Raw genomic sequence first — 23,809 nt, 5'->3', positions numbered from 1 at the left:
TCTGGATTGCGACTTAAGAAAACGCCATGCTTTACAACTGGACGATTTTTTGAATGTCCATATCCAGCGGCCCAACTAGTTCAGTGAAGTATCGATTGAACCATGTCCAATCAATGTTCAATTTCTCCCTTACCAGAGACAGTTCAACATCGTCTCTTCCGAAGAAATTTCACTGAATGAGAATTTCATTCTCATTTTCGGATGTTTCAAGAACTCCCAATAAATAAGCATCACCTGGATCCCATCGAGGGGTTTGTCTCAATAACCAGTTTGGTTCTCCACCTCAAGTCTAATTTCTCCAAACTTTCTAGAAGTTCTTGAACTTGTGAACCCTGTACTTGCATTTGTGTATTTAGTAACTTACAGATGTCCATTTTGGATCCAATCCAATAGATCATTTTTGAAAGCATTCTTTGTCCCACAAAGTGCATTCACAACTTTCTTCCTTCTCAAAAAGGATCCACAAGTTAGTGAACTCAAATCATCTATTACTATACTCTTTGAATCTACCAACCTACTCATCCTATCTAGAAGGATATGGCCCTAGCTCATGCATACCATTCTATGTAAGTTATGTTCTTGACCATCCATTTTAGTCATTTATTTTGAGAATGCATACTCCAATTATGCAGTATGATAATAACTCAGCAGACTCGAAAGAATCTTTTATTGATCACGTTTTGTAGTCTAATTTGTCCAACAATTGACGAACGACTTCATCACATTGGGTTACATAATCGTATACTATTTTGACATGAATACTATTAGCTAAGTCTATTTAGTCTTATTGTTTTTCTAGTAATAGCCTAGCTATTCCTTAGCTTTAAGACTACTTGACTTAGCGTTCTATTCCCTTTCATTTCTTCAAATCATTTGGGGAAATGCGTTTCGAGAGCAAGTGTCCAACACTTGGGAATAAGAATAGTAATCATGATTTCTCAACAAATGCCATAGTTGGGTGAAGGGGAGTTCACGACACTCCCTCTTCTAATGCCTTTTGGAAATTATATGCAAACATCATAAGTAAAATTTTACTGGCAAACCGTTATTCCATTTCCTTGTACCCTCGCCCATCAAGGCGACAGGAGCGCAAAAATGTTTGCAATGGCTGACTTAGCTTCATCCTTCTTTCTCATTTGGCGCTATCTCCCTTGCCTTTCGCTCTTGAGGTTGAAGCTTCCAAATTCAATACTAAAGGTGCAGATTCTTCAATCATTGCCTCGTATTGGTTCAACCATTTTATCAACTCATGAAATGGTCTTCTTAAGCCCATTTAGAATTTGTGATAAATAGGTCGAAGGAGGGATGAGGGGACCGAAGGATTACGTCAATGTACATCTGCTTTAAAGATCAACATTGGGGTCTTAGAGCTTTTCCACAGGGGATTGCATCTTAGCCCAATGTTTATGTACAGACGACCTCCAGTCATCTAGGTTTCAAAACGTACTTTGGCTCCCATTGGTATGGACCAAAATTGTAAAAAAATAGAAAGCGATAGGACCTATTTTGCAAGTCTAGTAAGATAAAGAACTAATATGCCAAAATATAAAAAATATAGGACAAAAAAATTGTTCCAGCGAAAATTGACCAGTCGGATTATATTCTTATTCAAATTGCAACATCTCTAAATTTTCTTATTCTTCACACTTGCAAAACTTTAGGCTACATTTTCATTCTGACTATTTTCATTCTTTGTAGTGTTTTGGTCCATAGTGGTGGTGTGCACGGCGGACACTATTATGCTTTCAATAGGCCAACTCTATCCAACCAGTGGTAATGAGTTAGTTATGGAATTTAATCCATAAAAAATTGCATTTCTATATTTGTAAATGTTCTTTAGCTTTGTATAGTCTGAGAAGCTTAAACTTAATGAGCTTCATTTGAAATACTATGTTTTTATTAGGCCATTAACTAATACTTTTTAGGAAAAAATTGATTTCACGTCCTACAAGTTAGTCTCTTTGCGATTTTGGTACACTATTAATTTTTTTATGAAATAAATTTAATAAAATTAAGGCTTGGCATGCAAATTGCAAACTTTTTGGAGTTATGGAATGCAATATGGTGATTTTGAAAACAATGGGACCAGATATTGCCAAAGACTAACTTGTGAGACGTAAGGAAAAATTGCATTTTTGGTCCCATATGTTAGGGCCATTTTCACTTTAGTCGCATTTATTACGATTTTCTTACAATGTATCCCAAGAGTTGAAAAATTTCTCAATTTTAGTCCTTAAGCACATTTTTCATCCAATAATTAATGGAACCCTCATAATCCCCCTTAAAAACCTTCTAACAGCTCCATTAATTATTGGACGAAAAACTATAATGAGGACTAAAAATGAGAAAATTTTGAACTTATGGGTTGCAATGTGAGAGAATAACAACAAATGGGACTATTTGGAAATGGCCCAAACATATGGGACCAAAAATGCTATTTTCTTGAGACGAATGCAAGTTTTCTGCTTTTAGCAATAGATTACATGTAGATCTCTCATTGCAAACTACATAAAGAAAATCATTCTGAATGATTTCAGGTATAAATTCGATGATGAACGAGTGATAGAAGAAGGCATAATCAAGGCTTTAGACGAGCTTTATGGAGGTAAAGAAGAAGTAAGTTTTTCTTTTATTTTTCCGAATTTTGTTAAAACTTGTTGATACTTTGTTACCTTTTCATTTATGTCTTCACAGTATGTAATGACGACAAATCCAAATAATGCCCTCCTCAAGTTTACGAGGCAGTCTAATGCCTATATGCTGGTGTACATACGTGAAAGTGACAAGGATAAAACACGGTGCGACATTTATGACAGAGATATTTCTCAGCATCTTAAAAGGTTTGATAAAAAATCAGCTCAAGTCATTTTTACTTCTATAAAAGAAACTTAGAAGGTGTTTGGCTAAGTTTAATTGAAACATCTTATGCTTCTAGATCTTTTAAGATTTTATAAATATTTATTCTTATTTTAAAAATAGGTTCTTAAATTATTTGGATAAATATGATGCTTGAGGTTGTATGACATTACAGCGTTAGACGTAATAAGCTTTTGGATTAATTATATTTTGTCATCCGCACTATGACCGTTTTTATACATTGGCATCTAAACTTTTTTATGTCAACTTACCATCTTAAATTTACAAAATTTTACACTGCCATTTATAACTATTTCTCAACCAAGTTTTTATCAAAAAAATATCATGTGATATTTTTCACATATGCACAACATGCAATGTTCTTCCGGCATAAAATCAATAAAAGGACGATCATATATGGCAAAGTACTAATTTCGCAAAGTTCATATGCTAAGTTGACACAAAACAAAAACTCTATAGCGAAGTGTAAAAATAGACGTAGTTCGAATAGCAAAATATAATTCACCCTAAGCTTTTTATATTGTACTAATAACCAAAAAATTCATCAAACTGTTAGAATTTAAAATTATGCAAATAGATAATTTTGTTTTGGGGAGATGTAAATTATATGAAGGTTAAAACTGAAATACTAACAAAATTATGAGTGTGTTTTTGTTTTTTGGACATTATTTGAAGAACTTATAAGATATTTTAAAAACAAGATAGGTGAAGTAAACCTTTTCTTAAAGAGCTTATAAGATCCAAAACATCTTACTTAGGATCTCATGAGCTCTTAAAAAAAAAAAAATTTACTAAATGGTTCTAAAGAGCTTATAGGGTTCTAAACAACTTATAAAATATTTCGATCATGTGCTTATAAGCTTAGCCAAACACCCTGTTATTCTTTTTCTATATATTTCGCATTTAGTAAAATTTTTTGTTCGTGTAGGAGAGGTTGAAGAGGGAGCAAAAAGAGAAAGAACTAAAGAAGAAGAAAAAAAGCAGAAGCTAATATGTACATGATTATAAAGGTAAATTATATTGACATTTCTTCTACGTAGTTGTTGTTGTTGTTATTCTTGTTGTTACATGTACTATGTCGGGAAAATAGCATGTTTCATCCAGTAAGTTAGTAATTTTAACCATTTAGCATTCTACTATTCCTTAAATATCTATAATGTAATTAAAGTTGTACTATGTCACTGGTACTATGTTGGGAAAACAATATTTTTCCTATCGTAATTTAGGGTCTTTCTACTTTTTGTCCAATTGGTTATGAAATTCTCAGTTTTGTCCATGTAACTTATAAAAAGTAACACTTTTGGTCTCATTACACCTTTCTGTTAGATATTTTAATGAAAACATGTGGTCGTTGGACCTTTACACGTTTGGTCCCTTGGTTATATGACTCTCACTTTAGTCTGAACTTAAAAATACAACACTTTTGTTCCCATGCACTTAACAATCACATAGTTTTTTTCGTTAATTATTTAATAAAAATGTGTCATGAGAATAAAAGTGCTAAGTTTTGAAAGTTAGTAACCAAAAGTGATAGTCGCATAACCAATAGGACCAAAAGTGGACGGCTTTATTTTATGGAAGAAAAATGTTATTTTTCCATACTTGTACTATGTTCGTATTAGCTAAAATAGGAGATGATTGACACGAAGAGATTGCTAGAGAATTTCTTGCACCAGTGACTTCCAGCGTTTCTGGCTATGGGGAAAGAGCCAAAATAAAACTCATCGTCCTAATCGGCCATTGACACTCCTAGAGCAGTCCTATACCGTAAACATCTTATGCTTCTTAATTATTATTTTTATCACTTTTGCCACATCATTATGCGGTTTTTCCTGATTGTGTTCACATTGGATTTTCTACTCCTAATGCATCTTCTATTTAGTTTCACATATATATTTTGACGTGTATAAAATCTTTTCTCTAGATAAAATTAATAACATAATCCTTATACACGTGATATGTATATGTGAAACAAAATTGAAGATGCAACAGGAATTATAATAGAAAATATAGTTCGAGTCGTGTTGGGTAATATATAGCATTAGCTTCTTGTTTTCTATTTTCTTTTGGGTAATTGTAAGGGTATGAGTTCGACAAAATTTTAAGATTCAAACTCAAGTTCGGGCTCGACATAACTTGAGAAGGAAAAACTAAGTTCGAACTCAATGTTATTTATTAAGAAAATTTAAAATTTTGATTGGGAAGATAACTTTAAAATATTAATGTATTTAAAAATATTTATCAGACATGTTACACAAACAAACGAAAGAATTACCTTATGTTTAATCACAAAAATATTTTTATATATATACATTTTTTTTAATCAAAAGTAGTTAATAAATTCTGAGAGTATAATGGCAATTATAAGTTATGAAAGTATAATAGCAATTAATATGAAATTGAATTTATAATAATATTTAAATATTTTTACTAATCGATTATTATAAAATATAAAATTTTAAAAACTTCTTACTTATGCTAATTATACAAAATAGATTAGTTTAGTTAGCAAAGATGTGTAAAGATACAAATTAAATTATGTAAATATTTATACATAACTTGCTAATTTACATATTTTAATAAAGTATAAAACATATAAAAAATATTCAGTATGTCTTGGAATTTTTCATTACTATAAAGAAGATTATCTTACAAATATTTTTTGTTCTGAATTAATTATATAACAGAATTTAATAATATAAATATATATGTAATTGAAAAGGTAATTTTCTAAAAGTAAAACCAATCTGATTATGAAATAATTAAGATACTGCTATAGCAATTTAAATTATTATTTTGTTAATTATGTAAAATAAAATATATATCTCAATGTATAGAACAACATAAAAAATACTAAATCATTTATTAATCATAACTTTTGGTAAATATATAAGTTAAATTATCAGATTATTTTATAGAATTCGAAAAATAAGATATTCATTGAACGCAATTCTAATATATTGTACATTATAGTATTAAATATGTATTTATTTAGGGATAATTAGACCGTGTTTTCTTTAAGTTTAGTATAATTATATATAGACTTTATGTGATTTGAAAAATTACATCTAGTACTTCTGATTTTATTATCATCTAACAAATAGTTCTTCCCGTTAGCGAAAATTCACCAAATGTGCTGATATTAGTAGAACAAAATTGAATGAAAATCCAGATTTACCTTTGATTGACTTATTACTGATCTATTGTAGGTCAAATAATTTTTTTCTATTTAAACTGCTCTTATACATATTCACGTACGCTAATGCATGTGATGAGGTATATCTTCACCCTTATAAAGGTTGTTTTGCTAGGAGAAATTTGTTTGACCTGTAATAAGTAGTAAGTCATTCGCGGATAAATATAGTTTTCCATTACAATATCTTTTTCCTAATATATAAGAAAATTTTATAAATTTTGACTAATAGAGGGATTAAATTATTGAATGAAAATAAAAGATATTGTTACTAAATGTAATTTTTCAAACTACAAGCAGTTTATGTATAATTACATCAAATTTTAATAAAGGATTGTATAATCATCCCATTTATATAAAATGTCTGTAAAACTAAAAATATATAAGTATTAAAAAAAAAGAGAAAACTTGCAGATAGAAACATATGTGGAAGGCGTGATTAGAGTTTGTTGATTGGCTCTGCTTTTGATCTTGATCGACACCATTTCCACTTTGGAGTTACTTACATCGGTACTAAATTGAAGACACTTAACATTTTGAATGTCAGCCATATGATTGTATGAACATTTCAGATTGTCATATGATTGTAGGTCAGCCATTTAAAGAGGTTATCAAGTAACAATCCCAGTGATGACAAATAGAGCGTGCATAGGTAATTCATGATAAATCCAAAGGTATGCAGTAAAGGAGCTTTGAAGGCCTTTCTTTACATCATTAGTCTTATTAAATTTTTGTACTATGATTAAGAATTTGCGCGCCAGCCCTCTCCCTGATAAAGAAAGTGATGACATTTTACTGTTCTTTAAACGTTATGAGCCTGAGAAAGGGGAGTTAAGGTATTTTTCTTGTTGCCTTGTTTCCCATGAGGTTCTGTGTGGAGAAAATATCTATAGAAAAGATAGACACGAGTAATTCCCTGAAAAGTAAAGATAAAAGAATGGTATTGGCCTTTAATCTATTCTCATTTCATACTAGATATCCTGGAAGACATTTTGTCAAGAGCTATGACAAGCCATCAGATATTCTAGAGAAGTTAAATCATCTTGTAGGCTATGCTCCTGATGAAGAGATAGAACTCTTCGAGGTTTGTTCCAATATATAAATGGAAGAGATAGTATTTGCTTATTTCTACATCCTGGTAACAATCCTAATAGAATGTTGTTAGCTGCAACTTAAAATGAAACCCACTTGCAACTTTTTTCATTAAATGGAGCTATTATTGCATCTGTCAAATGTCATGTAGATGAACATAACTCATGTTACATGCAATTTCTTTACAAGGACTTAAAAATTGCTATGCATATGGAATACAATGCACATATTCATTTTAAATGGTGAAGACATCTTTCATAACATGCACATATACTGTTTAAATGTTGAAGATATCTTTCGCAAAATGCCCAAATATATTTTAAATGGTGAAGATATCTTGTGTTTTTTGCTTCTCAGGAGATAAAGTTTGAGCCCACAGTCATGTGTGCGTACATTGACACGGGAGTTACATTTACATCTACCCACGTATATGAAATCACAAGCACAAGTATCTTGTCAGGACAAAGATTGTATTTTGATAACTTTCCGATTTCTTTTATTGCAGCTAGAGAATGGGGACATTGTCTTGTATCAAAGTCACTGCCTGCTCAAACAAGGAAGCTATTTCGTTGCCCGGATATTCCATCTTTCCTTAAATACCAACATAGCCTTCAAGTACATTTTCATAAATATTGTGTTCATATTAATTAGTAATATTTATCTATATGCATTTGCATCCTAGGTAGAATCAGTATATTGTAGTTACAAGATATATGTTTCACATGTCATATTTCATCCTTATGTTGATCGTGTTGCTGGATTTTGGGAATATCTTTTCCTAAAGTATCAAACATAATCCATATTGGTCTAACTTGGACCTTTTCAGCATATAGTTCATATCGATAGCTCATTAATGTTTTCCGAAATTGCCTCTTTCATAACTAGCAGTTCTTCATATTTGAGCTTTTCTTTAATATAAACACATCAGTCAGAAGATGTCCAATCCTCTTCTTCTGTTTCCCCTGGTTGCTTGTTGTTGAATTGCATATCGAGGAAGACAAACAAGGCAAAAGCAATTTTGGAGGAAGAGGAGTTCTTCATTTCTGCAGTCTGTCTTTGTAAATTTTCTGTTACAATAAAAACGATGACTCCCCTGACTTATATATATACTGTCCACGTAAGCTAACTGCCAATGTAACAAACGAACCATATGGGCAATGAGTTGGCCAATGACAATTCGAATACATTACAAGGCAGGCCACATAAGTAACAGAACAAACAAAATAAAGAAGACGTGTTTCCCAAATGTGTTTTAATTAAAACGTTTCATCCAGCATCCAAAATGCCAATGTCTGCGTCTACTTCCTCAAGCTATTGCTGTTGCTGCTTAGATTGCTACTGCAAATGGAGATGATCAACTTTAACAGCCCCCCCACAAGTGCGACGGGGATCGAGAGACACCAAGCCCAATTTGGAGGTAAGAGAAATGAACATCTGCAAGGGTAAAGCCTTTGTAAATACATTAACCAATTTCCTAAAACCAGGAACAAAGGAAGGAGAAATAAAATCATCCTTGAAGGCATTTCAAACGAGATGATAGTCTAATTCAATGTGCTTCGTACGCTCGTGAAAGACCAGGTTCGCTAGAATATGTAACACGGCCTTATTATCACAAAAAAAATCAATAGGCAGTGAGATAGGAATGTTGAAATCAGAGGGAATGTATGATATCCAATGAAGTTCACAAACAGTCGAAGCCAAACTCCTATATTCAGACTCAGCAGTGGAACGAGAAACGGTGGACTACTTCTTGGTTTTCCACGACACCAACGCATCACCGAGGAAGATACAATATCGCGCGAGAGAACGCCTAGAGTCCGGGCAAGACGCCCAATCGGCATCACAGAATGCACGAAGAGGCAAGGAATTACTAGCTGGGAGCTACAGTCCTTTGGAGGGAGATCCCTTGAGATAACGAACCACATGCAATGCTGACTTCCAATGCTAGTCACTAAGCTGCTGTACTGAGTAGGAAATATCCGATCGCGTGTAGCCAAGATGAAGTAATCAGCCAACCAATCTTCATTAAGAATCAGAACGCGAGAAAATGGGACCAGAGCTAGCAGCCAGCTTCAAACCAGAGGGAAATGGACTAGACGCAGATTTTGCTTGAGCCAACCCAGTGTCCTTGATAATGTCCATCGCATATTTTGTCTATGCCACATAAAGACCTGAAGCACTACGAGCGATTTCAAGTCCGAGAAAGTACCTTGCATCTCCCAGGACTTTACTTGTGAACAATTTGTGAAGATACCGCTTAACTTGATCAATATCATGAAGAGAGGGACCTGTAATGAGAATATCGTCTACATTGACGAGTAAAGCCATAAGACTCGAGCATCAAGGCTTGACAAATAAGCAGTACAGATTGAGCAAATCCATAAGCAACAAGCTTCAAAGTGATCTCTGCATTCCATTAGGTTGTATAAAGGTCGCTATATTTCCACACCAAGTTGGAAGGAACATCATATCCTTTAGGGGGCAACATGAATATGTCTTCCCAAGATAATCGTGTAGAAATGCATTGTTAATGTCTAACTGCTAAATAGGCGAAGCATGAGCAGCAACAATGGCAAGAAAAATACGGACAGTCACAGACTTCGCACTGGCGAAAAACTATCTGTATAGTCGATGCCCTCAATCTAATTGAAGCGCTTTGCTACCAAGAGTGCTTTGTACCTCTCCAATGATCCATCTGCACGTAGCTTAGTTTTGAAAACCCACTTACAACCGATGGTGCATTGACCCGGCGGCAAAAGGGCGACTTTCCAGGTATGGTTAGCTTCTAAGGCCTGTAGCTCCGCATCCATGGCCTCTCTCCACTCCTTGTGTTGAACGGCTTCAGAGAAAGAGTTGGGCTCCTGCAAAACAGACAAAGAAGCTACAAACGATTTGTATGCAGAGGTGTGTGTAAGAAGTGAGGATGAGTTTTTTTAGTAGAGCAAATAAAATCGTTCAACCAAGTAGGACATTGAGAAATTCTAGCAGAACGTTTGGGTAATGGTACTGGAGTAGGGGAAGAAGCTGGAGTAGGCAATGTTGGCTCAGAAGTAGGAATTGAGGCAGGCACAGTATCAGGAAAAGAAACAAAATCATCAGCTGAAGGAGATAACATAGGAAGGGGACAAGAATGTGAGGTCTATGTAACAAGAACAGAGTATGGAAACACCTTTTCATAGAACTGAATATCTCTAGACACAATGGCACGATTGTTATGTATGTCAAACAATTTATATCCTTTTTGGGGGATATCCCAAGAGAATGCACTTGAAGGCTCTGGGGTGAAATTTACTCCTATGGAGCTCAATATTTGTGGCATAACATAGGCTGGCGAAAATGCGAAGATGGTGATATGTGGGAGGATTACCAGTTAGTCGCTCAAAAGGAGCTTTCCATTGAAGAATCTTGGAAGGTGTTCTATTTATGAAGTAGGTGGCAGTAAGAATGGAATCGCCCACAATTTAAGGGGCAATGAGGCATGAAGTAACAAAGCTCTAGCTATATCTAGGAGTTATATGTGTTTCCGTTCTATTCTATTGGTTTGTTGAGGAGTGTAGGTGCAAGTGGTATGATGTATAATACCCATCTCTTGACAAAACAATAGACAATCTTTGTTCAAGAATTCAGAATCATTATCTGTTCTGATCACTTTAATATTCCTAGAGTGTAGAGTTTTAACTATAGAGAAGAACAACCTTAGGACAGAAATGTCTTGAGATTTTTTTTTCAAGAGGTAAGTCCAAAGAGAATGGGAATTGTCATCTAGGATAGTTAAAACATAGCTGCAGTTTGAGATTGTATAAGTAGTGTATGATCCCCAAATATCTAAGTGAAACAGATCAAAAGGAGCCTTGGATTGTGATTCACTCAGATTAAAAGAAGTTCTGCATTGCTTGGCTTTATGGCAAATATCACATGGATCAATAGGAATAATGGTAGAACAGTTAGGTAGTTGAATATGTTTCATTACGAGCAAGGGAATGTGCACCAATCTATGATGCCAAATTTGAGTGTTATAGAAAAAATCAGCAGAATTGGAAGAGGTGTTACATAGTACAAAGGTGCGAGGAATACTGCATCAAATCTATCTAACCATGTGTATGTTCCTAGATCTATTTGCCTAAAAGAGAGTGGCTTTATTTGCTTCGTCCTGCAAGAGACACTTAGAAATAGTAAATCTAAAAAAATAAGAAGTATCACAACAAAGTTGACTGACGGATAAAGAGTGAGAAGCTCATTTTAAACAAACTATGCCAATATACGTAGCAGCTTTGTAAGTGCCATCTAGTATGTGTATGTGTATAGGTTGTGCAGGAGTTGTGAAGGTTAGCAAAAATATGGTTCGTAGCTCCAGTGTCTATAATCCAATAGTCCAAGTCAATCCCTGAAGGTCCAATGAGATCTGCTATCATCTCAGTCAATTGCTTAGTACCAGAGGTATCTGTAGACATTGGTTTCTCAGCAATTGCAGCAGCTGCAAAGGACTTGCAACTCACCACCTTCTTCTTCTTATCACCCAAGTTTTTGTACCAATCTGGTACACTGTGAATTTGAAAGCAAGTATCCATCGCATGTCGAGTCCTGTGACAATGCATACAAGTCAGGTTCCTTTTTTTTACATAAGGTCTTCTTTTATTCTGGAATCTATCACCTCCATCCCTCTTGTTGTCCTTAGATTTGAAATGATAGGCCATGTGCTGAGGAGTTGTAGCCGTCTCTGTGTGTATTTGCCTCTCTTTTTCCACTGTGAAAAGCATGGAAAACACCCATTCCATAGTAGGCAAAGGATCCTGCATTAATACTTGACTTCTCTCGCTGTCAAAAGTCTCGTGTAACCCCATAAGAAATTGCATTAGTTGCATATGTTCATTTCATTCACTTTGTTCACTCCGCAAGTACAACAACCACAAGTGCACCTTGGATTAGGTGCTAAAACCAGCAGCTCCTTCCAATATTTCTTCAGCTTGGTTATGTAAGCTGTTAAGGACAAATCAAGTTGTGCGATGGATGAAATCTCGCGCTGAATTTGATATATTATCGGTCCATTGCTCCTGCGATATCAACCCTGTATTTCTATCCAGAGTTCTCGCGAAGAAGTAACACACATAAAGGATTCAACAATCTCCTTTGAGATAGAATTCCACAGCCAAGAGGTAACCATCAGGTCTACTCGATGCCACTGCTCAAAATTTGTTAATCCTATCACCAGCCTAGGGAACGTGCCATCAATGAAGCCAAGCTTCATTTTCATTCCTAGAGCTACATAAACAGCACTACTCCAAGTCAGAATGTTTGAACCATCCAACGGAGAAGAGGATAACGCCAAACTTCAATTTTCCAACAGATGGATGTATAGTGCCTCGCATTCCAGCTGTTCTTCCACTTTTATTCAAATTTGCCATAGCTCACCTAATCAATGTGGGTAAGTGATGCGTATCCGAGAGACCTTCATATAGAAGGCTCTGATACCATGTTGAATTGCATATCGAGGAAGACAAACAAGGCAAAAATAATTTTGGAGGAAGAGGAGTTCTTCGTTTCTGTAGACTGTCTCTGTAAATTTTTTGTTACAATAAAAACAATGACTCTCCTGACTTATATATATACCGTCCACGTACGCTAACTGGCAATGTAACAAACTAACCATATCGGCAATGATCTGGCCCAATGACAATTCGAATAAATGAAAAGGCAGACCAAATAAGTAACAGAACAAATAGAATAAAGAAGACGTGTTTCCCAAATGCGATTTAATTAAAACGTCTCATCTAGCATCCAAAATGCCAATGTCTGCGTCTACGTCCTCATGTTGCATCTGTTGCTGGTTTAGCTACTGTTCCTGCTCAAATTGCTGCTGCAAATGGAGATGATCAACTTCAACACTTGTTTTGCAGGAATATTTTAAATATGTTGGGTGTTTCCTTGTTATTATTTGACCTTGAACCAAAAAATCTTTTGAAGGATGTTTCATTTGATGAGACTGAAAACCATGTACAAATTCAACTTTATTGCAATTTTTTGGTTATTCAAATGTAGAGAAATATGAAACCTCTCGTACTTTCCTCCTTCCGTACCTAGACATGGATGAGAATGCAAGTCAAGCTGACTTCTTTCTCAACCTTCCTCCCTCCAAACCTAAACATGGGAGAGCATGCACATCATGCTCACTACTTTTTCAGTTTCCTCCCTCCGAAGTTAGAAGCGAATGACCATGTAAGCGAATGAGCATGTACATCGCACTTACACCATCTAGACCTAGATGCGGATCACCATGCAAAAGCTCATTTTTTTTTTCACCTTCCTCCCCCTGAACTTAGATGCGGATGAGCATGCAAGTCACAATTACTCCATATCTTCCTCCCTCCAAACCTAGATGTGGATGAGCATTTACAACAAGCTCATGTTCCTCCCTCTAGACCTAGCTGCCGATAAGCATTTACATCAAGCTCACTTCATGTCTTCCTCTCTCCCGACGTATATGCGGATGCGCATTTATGTCAAAACTCACTTTATACGTTCCGCCATCTGGACCTAGGTGCAGATGAGCATGCACGTGCGTACTTCCTTCTAGTTGTCTCGAGTTTATGCTTATCCAATATCTCGCGCCTAGAAAATGAATCGTTAAGTTTTTACTTGAATTTATTACTTAAAAATAGCAATTAGACGGCTAGCATAGATGAGACTCGTATTTGCCACATTGGAGCTTGCTATTACAAGCACCCTATGCTGCAAATCTCTTAAGATGAACAACCCATTTATTGCACCGCCATATTAGACATTTGCGTGCTTTCTTGCTCTCGAACTTATCTTTTATTTTTCTCTACGTGCTTCTCCTCCTTGAGATAGTCCCTTTTATCACATGCTTAGTGATGTGCTGCATATTGACTATTGTATAAGCTACTTAAAGATAGCGTAGTTAAATTACTTTCCTAGCCCATATTATTTGTTTCATAAAAAAGTTTTACCTATTTGATGCAATTATTCGCTAAAAATTATAGAAAATATAAGACATGTACATTGTCTCTCCAAGAAAGCATGATTCATTCTGGAGTATAATGTTATATTAACCCGAAATCACTACTTAACCCTATTCTTCCACTATTCAGCCGATGCCTCTTCCTCTCCCTCCTTTCTATCTCTGGTTTTGTTCCTCTCAAGTTTCTAATGCACTTAAAAATCTCTCATCATCTCACCTCTTTCTATCTCTGTTCTCTGTGTTCTATCTATGTATATATATATTTGTCTTCTATGGTTTTAAAGAGATAGAACAACAACAAAACTAAAATCCCTTTTTGTGAAATACTTTGTTAGAATATTTGCTGAGTGAGAAAGAAACTTTTTAGTGGAATTTTCTGTGATTCTAAATGAAGCCTAATTGGTCTCTTTGTGGATCTTTGTATCTTGGTGGCTTTGTGGGTTTTTTGCAACCATGAGGGTTGTCGGCCGGTGGTGGCGCTTGGGCATTCGGTTGCGAGATTTGGCTCCTGAGCCGGTTACTTACTGCTTTTCGTATTGCTATTTTTCTGTTATTCTTTCTTTATTCATTTATCTGAAATTATTGTATAAGGGTTTTCAAATACACAATTATCTCTGTAGTTATTGTTTTATTTGCGTTCATCACTTTGTGGATAAATTCCTAACAAATCTCATCATATTATCTTCCATGATTCTTTGAAATTCCTCGCTCTTTCTATTTCTCCCTCTCTTGCTCCTTCTTTCTCGTTATCTTAGAGTGATGCCTATGTTTGTGTGATTTATTGCTCTTCGACTTCTCTTTTATTTTCTCACTTTGCATTTCTCCTCCTTGAAATGGTCCCTTTTGTCACATAGTCGATGTTGTGCCTCATATTGACTATTGCTTGAAATGGTCCCTTTTGTCACATAGTCGATGTTGTGCCTCATATTGACTATTGTATACGTTAATTGCCTGAACAAAGCATTATTAATTACTTTCCTAGCCCGTATTATTTGTTTCACTACTAAAGGTTTTACCTATTGAAGTATTTTGGTATTTGATGCTATTATTTGCTTAAAAATATACAAAATATAAAATTTGTACATTGTCACCTCCGAGAAACAATGAATCATACGGAGTATACTATTATCGAGTGATCTCATCATATTATCTTCCACGACTCTTGAAAATTTATTCTCTTTCTCTTGCACCTAGTCTTGATTCCCATTATCTTAGTGTGCATGTGCGTGTGCATACCTGGACAGAATTAGTTACTCAATGTACCCCATTTATAACATCTATTTCCTTTCAGTGGCCCCAAAATAATGGTTCGAAGTGTTAAAGTATTCTTTTTCCCCGTAACTACCTTCTTGTTAAAGCAATGATGTGATGCTTCTAACTTTCATGTAATATATCCTGACTTTTTGGGTTTGTAATTCTGCAGGTTATCTACTTTTGCTCCTTGCAAACGTCTGAAAAGGATGAATTTTGTTTACAACTGTGAGTTCAATAACAAACAGTCTTTTAATTCTAGCGTGTAATTTCCTGTGTTATGTTAGGTAATATTGATCCACTTAACATTGCTATTCAAATTTCACTAACTGTGAAGGTCAAAGCTTGATTCATATGATATAGTTGTTAATAGAGTAGCAAACCAACTTGGAGTCGATGATTTGTCCAAAACTACGGCTTACGTCGCGCAATATCTACTCCCAGCGACCAAAAGCTCATCTTATAAGATGTCGATGAGTGGAAAACTTGTTAGAGATGCTGCTGCATTACGACCAAGTACGCATTGATTCAACTCTAAGTCGGGGTTCATATGATGAGGGTGTGAGACTAACAAAGCATTACTTTCTTGTTCAGCTTTTTGATATTCTGTACATTGAAGTAGTAGATATACCTTAGCTAGAATTGCAAGAGTTGAGAATCCTCAAACTAGTTTTCAGCTATGCGGAAAACTTTCAAGCGAGTATTCATTCATAATTGGACTTTATGCTCCTATACAAGTGCATACATATGCAAGACTTGCAAATTTATTATATATTTAGCAAACATTAAATATCTTATTTGTTTTCCATGTATAGTTGGAATACAGTATCAGGCTTCCAAAAGAAGGCACTGCGGGTGATGTGCTTGAGCATCTCAAGGAGAAGGAAATATAGCTGACATGTTATTACCAGGAGTGTGCGTGTGTGTGTTCCTAGAATTCTAAGATTTTTCGTGTAAGGCCCCCTACTCGCTACATCAAATTACCATTGTTCCATCCTCTCTTTAATTACAATTTGTGTTATAAGTAGTCTCTTCTTAACCTGTACAATAAATTCTCATTTATCAATTAATATATATATCAAAAAAGATAATAAATACTACGAAAAGTTTATATGTAACTCTGACTAAACGTCCTCATGTACATAACCTCAAGGAAAGTAGTACCACAACTTTAAACACCAACCCGATTAAAGACTATAATATTTAGCAATCCAAACAGCCAAAAACTCTGACTTCAGATGTCACGGCTGACCCACCTATTAAAGAAGACAAGACCGCTAAAAGTCCAATGTGGCTAATCAGTGTGACTTATTCCCTGAAAAGTACGTGGCAAGGAATGAGCTGCTTACTCAATAAGTATAGCTGATCAGTCTATATATATATACACAGACAAAGATTCACGTACATGCAGTCACACTGACAACAGTCATTTGTCATATAGCAACATCAAATATAAGCAGTAATACGTACTCACAACTGTAAATCAATCCACAACATAATATTCATTTGTTATCATTTATTAGTTAAGGGCCCCACTTACTCTAGCTGGAGTACATCAGTCAATGGTTTCGCCGACCATCATCATATCATATACAACACAGGATACCCGTTGTATCTGATATCCCCACACTCTTTTACTCCAAGTGTGTAGAAATATAGTACAGGGCATCACAACAAAAATAGTACCCCCACACCACCCCAGTGTGTAGCTAACAACACAGGATATTCCCTGCTGCCCCGGAATACCCCGGTACCCTACGCGCCATGGTACCTAGCTTAATTCAGATATTTCTCATATCACATTATCAATCACATTTTCATAAACCATTAACTGTGCTTCCACTAGGTAAGCATCATCTTTTATTTCAATTCAAAATCATCATTCTATTCTTTATAATAATTACTTCCTCAATAATAGCCTCCGAATTAATTTCATACAACAATCAATTATACGATCACGTAATCATACCACTCTCACGTCCAACCATTACAAACATATAACACATAATAACAATTTCACCAATATTAGGATAATCTAACATCCACAACTAATTATATAAACAATCAATATACGAAAGCCATGTATAATAATATAAAGCCAAGTCCATAATCGGATCCAAGAAACCAATATATATAATATATACGATACTACACACACACACACACACATATATATATATATCCAATTAGCTATACTTACCTTATATCTCAAAATGCTTCAATTTTACGAAGGATGGCTCAACCCTCTACTTTGTTGTCATGTCCTATAATAGAATGTTGTACGTATAATCAATATATTTAATTTACCAAATAATTCATAAGAATTCACTTAATCAAACCCCTTATATATTTATAACTATCATTTTTAATAACATTTGTAAATTATATTACCACTGAAACCTTATTTTCCCTCATTAATAACATAATATTTCTAAAATATAACTTCCGAAAATATTTCTATGAAATTTCTGTCAATTTATCGTTGCTATACAATTTAATTAAGCAATAATACATAGAATTACATATTTGGTTAATCATTCTGATGAAAATGTGTAAATTAGCTATAATGATAATTAAATCTAACAAATCAAATAATTTAATTGCCCAACTACATCATTTTTATAGCAATTGTGATATTTAATTTGACACTAATTTAAATAGCCAAAATCATAAAATACTCCAATTAAATAGTTCACCGCTCAATATAATCAACATTTAATAAATGAACTAATTAAATAATATAATTATATAAATTAATAAAAATTAAAACATAAATTCTTAACTTTCTGTTTCTTCGTCGCCCGCAGTGAAAGATTGCAAATTCCTTAAAGTAGCAATTGTATTACATAATGTAAATCTTATATATATTATATGTAATGGGAGAGAGGAGAGAGGTGTGGGGTGGGCGGTGGCCCCACTCTCATCCTCACCCTCATTTTTTTCACTATAGATATATATGTATATTACTATATATATAGTTATGTATATATATTATTATATATATAATATATTTAATTATATTTTTCTAAAATAACTTTCACGTCAGTCCTAATTTTCTTAATTACTATAGCTTATCAGTCGAGCTCAATTACATCGATCCAACTCTGCTTTTACTTTTAGCTTTAGTCGGCTGAGCGACTTTCCTCCTGGAGTTTGGAATCGGCAAGCGAGAAAGAGAAGAGGGACGTATTTTTTGGCAAGGAAGTGGAATCAATCCTGTTCCAGAGCTCCTTGACTCCTCAAGATGTTAGCTTCGAGCTGCTTCTACGAATCAGCTCTCGCCGCCTCTTTCGGAGGGAAGACAGGAACGGAGTGGGGGGTGTTAGGGTGGTCTCCCCCACAAAATTGCGACCAGAACTGTAGTACTCCTAAATGACTGGCGAAGCATGGGATTAACTAGAGCATAAGCAATTACCATTACGTTTTGCATTAACACACATCCCAAGCCCTGTTTAGATGCATTCGTATACACTATATATCCACCACTACCAGACGACAAAACCAAAATCAGATTGGAGGCCAGCCTCTTCTTCAACTCATCAAAACTTTGTTGACACTGTTCTGTCCACCGAAATTCTACCCCCTTTTTTAGCAACTTGGTTAGAGAACCGGCAATTATAGAGAAGCCCTCAACAAATCTCCTGTAATATCCAGCCAACCCTAAGAAGCTCCGGACTTCTGTGAAATTCTTTGGCACTCTGCATTCCATAATAGCCTTTACTTTGGAAGGATCAAGCATAATTCCATCACCAGATATTACATGCTCAAGGAAAACCACCTGATTTACCCAAAATTCACATTTGGTTAACTTAGCATATAACTCCTTCTCTTTCAAATTCTATAACATTATCCTCAGATGTTGCTCATGCTCTTCTCTACTCTTCGAGTATACCAAGAAGTCATCTATAAAAACAACAACAAAGTGATCCAAATATTCCTAAAATGTACGGTTCATCAATGCCATGAACGCCGCTGGTGCATTTGTTAACCCAAAGGGCATCACCAAGAACTCATAATGACCATAACGAGTACGGAAAGTTGTCTTCGGTATGTCTTTCTCTGCTATCCTCAACTGCCAATACCTAGACCTCAAATCGATATTTGAAAATATTCTAGCTCCCTTTAACTGGTCTAGCAGGTCATCAATCCTCGGCAATGGATATTTATTCTTCACTGTTACCCTATTTAATTGACGGTAATTGATGCATAACCTTATACTCCCATTTTCTTCTTCACAAACAGCACTGGTGCTCCCCACGGCGAAGTACTCGGCCTGATAAACCCTTTTCCCCAACAATTCTTTGATTTGCTTTTTGAGCTCATGTAATTCCACTGGGGCCATTCTATTCGGCGCAATAGAAATTGGGGAAATTCCTGGGAGAATTTCTATAGCGAAATCCACTTCCCTATGTGGTGGCAAGCCTAGTGAATCGTCAGGGAATACTTCAGGGAAGTCTCTCAGTATCGGGATTTCCTCCAATGTGGGGTTAACCCTTTCGGTATCTACCATATGGGCTAAATATGCTTCAGAACCCTCTATCATCAATCGTCTTGCCTCTATGGCTGATATTACACAAACTGGTACTACCTGACAATCCCCCATGAATATTACTTTTGATTCACCGGAACATTTGATCTTTTTATCACAATCAACTATTGCTTTATGTTGCGATCACCAATCCATCCCCAAAATCACATCAAACTCCTTCAAATCTAGCACTACAAGGTCTACAAGTAAATTTACATCTCCAGTCGTAGCCCCTACTCAAAACGATAACAACGATCCTCCTGCGTCGCTATTGCTTCCGGTGCATATTTGCTTATGCCGCAAAACGGAGTTCATATTCTGCCATCGTTTGATCATCTCGTTGCACTAAATTTAGGAATTTCATCCTCTTCTTGTCTCGGTACATCTTGGGTCTGTATTTATCATCAAACTCTTTCTAAAACTCAGCCCAAGTTATTTCTCTTTGTTCATATCCCCTCTTTACAAACCTCCACCAAATCAAAGCATGGCCCAGGAACAAAGAAACAACATACTTAAGTCGATTCTCTAGAGTGCAGTTTACCAAGTTCATCACATCTTCGACTTTTTGCCACCATCTCTCAGCAATCTCTGGGTTTAGGGTACCCTCAAATTCTGTAGCCCCCACCTTCCTGATTCTTTCATAACTACGATCAATTGTAGGGACTACTGGTGCTGGCACTGAAGTGGATGCGCGCGCCTGTGCAAGCAACTGCACTTGTGCTTAGTAATTTAATCCGTTCAAGTTTTATTATATCACAAATTCAATGTATAATTTATTTACTAATTAAATATAAATCTTAGTAATTACCAATTAGTCTCCCAATTACGTGAAAAATTATACGGACGGTACATGTCGCATAACATAGCGTTTATGATTTTTAACTGTTGCAATGATTATGTTAAACAGGTGAAACTTTCTCTTCCAAATCCAGAGCTTAGGTTGCTGGAAGTATTATCGTGCAAGATCTATAAGGTCCTGAATTATTGCATCTTCTTTTTGTTTCATTCATTAGTTTCGTAATATTAATATCAAAATAATATTCTTCTAAAATTTTACTTAATAATCCAACTTCAATAGTTAAATTCAATTTATTTTACGCTGAAAAATCTTGTATGGGTTGACTACACACAAATTGGACGTGTCGGAGATATGCACTCTGACTTGGAAGTTGAGTCTCAGAACTTGCTAGGTTTTTGTATTTTGCCCATGTGGCCTGCACTTAGTAAATTGTATATTGTGTTTCCAAAAGGATGTTAGAAATTTCTTATGTCTTGCCTTCTATGCTTATTTTTTAAGTCGCTGAAACTCCAAGTTCGTACAGATATATCCTAATAGTGATAAGATCGCAGCAATAAATGACAATCGTTGGACTTTACGAGCAGAGAAGGTCTGTTTCTATCTCTATATATATGTATGTCTATGTATATATATGCTTTCCTTTTTCAGGTGGTACACATAACAAAAAATATCTTGCTAATTGCTTTCCATGTTAGTACTGTGTCTTTGATAGGCTACAACCCTTTTTCATTTAAAATTAGCTTCCCCATATGTTCATCTTTCATATCAACAAATTCTCCACTTTTATAATTTCTCATTACAGATTCCAGAGGAAGACAAATTTCTTGGCCCAAGTAAATGTTTGATTCATGTGTGTCACTTCATGCATGATGATGCTCAAAACCAGACGGTAGTATTTTCAGTTCGTTACTTCATAGTTTTCCTCATATTTTTGTACTCGTTCTACCTGTCTATTTCAACTGCAAGTGCATCTCTTTCATTTTCTTCCTTTTAAATCTTATATATTCATTTTGCTTATGGCAGCGAATTAAAACTCTTGGAGAGCCATTTTTATTGATGATCAATGATGGTGAAACTTTGTCTCGTATCAAGGTTCGTGTGTAGAACAAGTTGCAAGTACGAGATTTGGAATTTTCGAAGGTATTCTAGCCCGAGCCTAATTGTTACAATCACTTTAAATGAAGATGATGGTATGATGCTTATGTGGTTAGGCATGCTACAATTTCTACTTTCTGCTTTAATATTCTCGATTTTATGCAGTGGAGATTTGCTTTTGTGTCGCATAATCAAGCAGAATACTTGGTGGACTCAGATACTTTGTTCAACCTGGTATTTATACCTTGTTTTATTTTCATTTTTTTTTAATAAATTTGATTTTGTTGCTCGATGTTGATAATCTTGCCGAAAGTTTTGCATAAAACCTAACACTATCTTTGTTTTCATTTTTAACTTATTTTGATGTGTTTTGTAGAGATAGAGAGAGAAAAATAAAGATAAATAAGTATGTGTTAGAGATAGTGTGTATGTTTGGATTTGTTTTTGGAGATAATATAAAATAAGAATTGTATGTTTGGTGTTATTTAGTAGGAGACAAAAACTAATGTTCATTATCAAATCATGTCTCTTTTATACATATTTATATATATGTATGAGTATGTATATAATATTTTTAGTTGTACGGCCTATAATTAGTGTAGACTTATTTTGACAAAAAACAAATGAAGCACTATTTCAAAACATCTCAAAACACCACCAAAACTTTCAAAATAAATCAAGGCAAACATTGTCCATGTTTTGGCCCATCTCGGAGATGAAGCAAAATGGAAACCAAATATTATGTAAAAATTCCATTTCATGCTACATGTCCTTTTATTTATCTATTGAACAATAAGTTGATTGCTATATTATGAGCCCTAACCATTACGTGCAAAAAGAAAACTTAATATGGCATGCTATAGAGCACAAGACGTACCTTAGTTGCTCCAAAAAAAAAATAAAGCATGCAACGTACTGAGTTTATGAATTCATGACATATATTTGTTTTATATCTGCAGTTGCAGTGATATGTTTGTGTTTTCTATAAGAATAGTTCTAACTAAGATCTACAATGACCTCTTCTTTTCAGTATCGCACCTCACATAACAAGCCTTTGAGGATATACAATTAGGAGTATGGCCGCCAGTGGGGTCCTTACATAGCCATATCTTGAAAAATCATAAGTAAAATATAAGGGAAAATACAAGCAACCCCTTGTGATATCAGAAATGAGCAAATTACCCCCTTATGAGAAAACAAATAGCGATTTGACTCGCAATAATTTTTCTAGTACACCTGTCTGTGTCCTTTGTTGTAAGGTTGTAGTACTCCTTGTTTAATGTTGCTCTATTTGTAAGGGAGTTGTACTCCTTGTTTATGGCTTTGTTAGAAATTCTAGGGAGGTAGCTCTCCTCGCTGTAACTATTTTGTGCATTTTAATATAGAAGGACCGGGGACTCCGAAAAGCTCCCCCCAGCTCTAGGTGGTTTTTGTACAAATTTGTTTTTTCCTTTAGCCTTGTCTAGTTCGGGTTTATTTTGTGTGACCCGAATTTTTGTCCCGAACAAGGGCATTTTTTGTTTTTCACAGTAAAGGTATAAATGATTATGCCATTGCCCAACATATGACATGTTGTACGTCTTCATCCTGGTTGCTTCAGTCGTGAGCAGCTTATTTTTCCAGATTAACATCCACCTTTTTCAAATAAGCTTTCTGCGAACTCAGTGCTCTTTCCTGTCATGGAGTTTAACTGGAACGATCCATTCATTTTGTTTGAGAAAATCTTGAATGGATACTTGACTTTGTCCATCTCTGTGAGACAAACCCATATCCCCAAGCTCTCCTAGTAGAGATACTATCTTCATTAATGGTTGATACCAAGAGAGCTTCTTCCGAGGCAGATTTGATCTAGTTGAAAGCTACCATATCTGGCCTCTGCAGCTTCATAAAATCAAATGCCAGATGAGACCCCTTTCCTGCAATTTCTGAAGCTACTGATACAAATTTTAACTCCAGAACGTCGCCTCTCTTTAAGTGGGGTTGTTTTGCCATGAATCA

The 23,809-nt window shown here is 35.1% G+C and overlaps 1 pseudogene; it reads left to right on the top strand.

Annotated features, from left to right (window-relative positions):
- The first annotated feature begins 1,095 nt into the window (after positions 1-1,095).
- LOC105179286 lies at positions 1,096-22,779 on the top strand (annotated as a pseudogene).
- Positions 22,780-23,809: the final 1,030 nt, after the last annotated feature.

This window comes from Sesamum indicum, unplaced genomic scaffold (genome assembly GCF_000512975.1).
Source record: "Sesamum indicum cultivar Zhongzhi No. 13 unplaced genomic scaffold, S_indicum_v1.0 scaffold00132, whole genome shotgun sequence".
Taxonomy (NCBI): domain Eukaryota; kingdom Viridiplantae; phylum Streptophyta; class Magnoliopsida; order Lamiales; family Pedaliaceae; genus Sesamum; species Sesamum indicum.
The sequence above is the reverse complement of the archived record's forward strand: the minus strand, read 5'-3'. Positions and strand labels throughout refer to the sequence as shown.